This window comes from Miscanthus floridulus, chromosome 4 (genome assembly GCF_019320115.1).
Source record: "Miscanthus floridulus cultivar M001 chromosome 4, ASM1932011v1, whole genome shotgun sequence".
Classification (NCBI taxonomy): Eukaryota; Viridiplantae; Streptophyta; class Magnoliopsida; order Poales; family Poaceae; genus Miscanthus; species Miscanthus floridulus.
In genome coordinates this window covers 59,771,718-59,774,438 of record NC_089583.1, presented here as the reverse complement: position 1 = coordinate 59,774,438, position 2,721 = coordinate 59,771,718, and the positions used below count along the sequence as shown (strand labels likewise).

At 53.5% G+C, this 2,721-nt stretch overlaps 1 pseudogene; it reads right to left on the bottom strand.

Moving 5' to 3' along the window:
- Window positions 1-458: 458 nt before the first annotated feature.
- LOC136548545 (probable lysophospholipase BODYGUARD 1) lies at window positions 459-1,101 on the bottom strand (annotated as a pseudogene).
- Window positions 1,102-2,721: the final 1,620 nt, after the last annotated feature.

Genomic DNA, 2,721 nt, shown 5'->3' with positions numbered 1-2,721 from the left:
GAAATTGGGAATAATTGGCGGGATGCCGGGATGGGGTCCGGCGGGGGTTAAGTTAAGACAAGGCCGCCGATTTAGCTACACGCGCGCGGCGCGGGTCGCCGTCCCCGCCGTGCTGGGCTGTCTGCCGCCTGTTCCGCGCTGGTCAGGGAGGGAGGACACATACATATCGCTATCAGTGTGTATCGCTGTCATGTAAATCCACTGGCTTGCGAACTACTCGTAGTGCTTTGTCTTGGCTACGTACTACTGTTGCTAAGTACACTTGTGCATGCTTGACAAGAAAGGCTAGAGCTGTTGGTGAATGGTAATGCACGGTATGGTAGCTGCTACTCCCAAAGCTGGTACTACGCGTGCAGCTGTGGCCGTGTAGGATGGTTATGGTGCAGACCGATTAGTAGTAAATGGAGCCATGACGATGAAGCTAGTGCAGCGTGTACAGCGACTCCGCTGGCTTGGGGCTACGCCCGAACCCCAGCAGGTCCACCACTGAACATCCGGTACCAGGACCGCGCCGCGGGGCTGAACGCCGGGAACACCGTCTCCGTCCAGAACACAGACGACAAGATGAAGCCATGGATGAACACCACATCCTCTGTCTCCACCGGTGGTAGCATCGGCGGTGGAGCCTGGACGTGGACAGTAGAGGTGGGACGACGACTCCGACGACAGACGCACCACCTTTGGCCCGGCACGTCCTCCAGCTGTAGCTTGGCGGATGATGACTCCGACGACAGGACGCACCACCTTTGGCCCGGCCACGGCCGTCGGCGCGGCGGCGGTGGCCACCTGCACCCCCCGCGGGCCCGCCAACCTCGTGGCCGCACAGTAGCAGGACTTCCACTCCGCCTCCGCCGCGTAGTCCACCAGCTTGTACACCAGGCACAGCACCACGTCCAGCACGTCCAGCGCCAAGAACACCATGAAGCTCACCGCGCAGTTGAGCGCACACCCGGCCACGCCCAGCCCCGCCACCACCCTCGCGCGCACCGCGCCCCACTCGCCGGCGCCGGCGCCTTTCCCGCCGCCTCCCACATCAGTAGCAGTAGCAGCCCCCATGCCGCCGACCGCCTTCTCTTGCCACACGCAGGTCCCCATGTGCATTGCTCGATCGCCGCTCGCGCGCTCCCCGGCCGGCCTCGATCAGACTGCGTAACCACCGATGCCGGCCACCAGCCGGTGGGCAGCAGCACGGAGCGAGCGAGCAACCAACCAACGGCGCGCGGTGGCAGAGTGGGAGGCGAGCCCCGGAGGCAGCAGCAACAACAAGCAGCTGCCTTTTTGTAAGAAGAGAAGAGTAAGAGTAACCAAAGGGCAAGAAGGATATTTTTCTAGCCCGGTCCCACATGTCAGAGCCGCCGAACGGCCAAAACCTAACAGAACGCCGACGGAATGGCGTGAGGGAAAAGAAAAGTTCGAGCGAGGGCATGTAGGTGACGACCAACTTTTGAGGGCTACGCAGGAGTGTGTCATCTTTTTTAAGAGTACACAGGTAAAAGCCTCTCCGATCAGCCTGCGTTATGCCCACTGAAGGGGTATAACGGCTATATTTTGTGGGGGCTTCTATTTAAGCCCCATGGCCAGCTATAGCTCACATCTTTTGGCCATTTCCATTGACATAACAACCTTGTGAGCTTAGTCAAAGCCCTCCCACTCATCTCCATCATTGATTCATCATTATAGTGAGATTGGGAGTGAATCCAAGTGTATTGCTTGAGTGATTGTATCTAGAGGCACTTGGTGTTCATGTTTTGTTGTGGATTTTGCTTGTTACTCTTGGTGGTTGCTGCCACCTAGACGGCTTGGAGCAGCAAGGATCGTTGAGCGAAGGGTGGTGATTGTCTCTGGCTCCGATCGTGGTGATTGTGAGGGGTTCTTGACCTTTCCCCGATGGAGAGCCAAAAGGTACTCTAGTGGATTGCTCGTGGCTTGTGTGATCCTCATCTTGTGTTGGTTGTGCGGCACCCTATTGAGGGTTTGGCGTGTGAAGCCAATTAGCGCGTGAATCTCCAAGTGAGTGAATCGCCACAACGAGGACTAGCTTGTCAGCAAGCAAGTGAACCTCGGTAAAAATCATTATGTTCATCCTTTGATTCTGAGGTGATTGGTCTTCATTGTTATTCACTCTTGTGGTTGATTGGTTCCTTCATCTACATGGCGGTATAACATTCTTGATCACTCTTTTTACCTTACCGCAAACTAGTTGTCAAGCTCTTTAGTGTAGCTAGTTGTGAGAGCTTGCATGCTTGGTTGGTGTGGCTCTTTAGTTAGCCTTTGAGAGCACACTAACATAGAGTAGTGTCATAGCTATTGTGTAAATAGATTCTACCTAAACTAGAATTGTGGTAGGTGGCTTGCATTTTGAGTAGGCTAGCGCAAAACTCGCTTCGCCTTATAATTGTTTAATCCTTTTGTTAAGTGTTGTTGTAGAAATTTTATTAGGCTATTCACTCCCTCTAGCCATTAGGACCTTTCAAGTGGTATCGGAGCTGAGGTCACCATAATTTGAGGCTTAACAACCTTCGGTGTAAAAATGGCTCAAATCAACAACACCAAGAAGCTACCCCAATTTAATGGCACAAATTATCCTTATTAGAAGTCAAAGATGACCACACATATCAAGTCAATCAATAGAAAGGTGTGGAAGGTGGTAAAAACCAAAATTGAGATTGAAGATCTAGAGAATCCCACCGCGGCCGAAGAAGTGCTTCTCCAAAACAATGA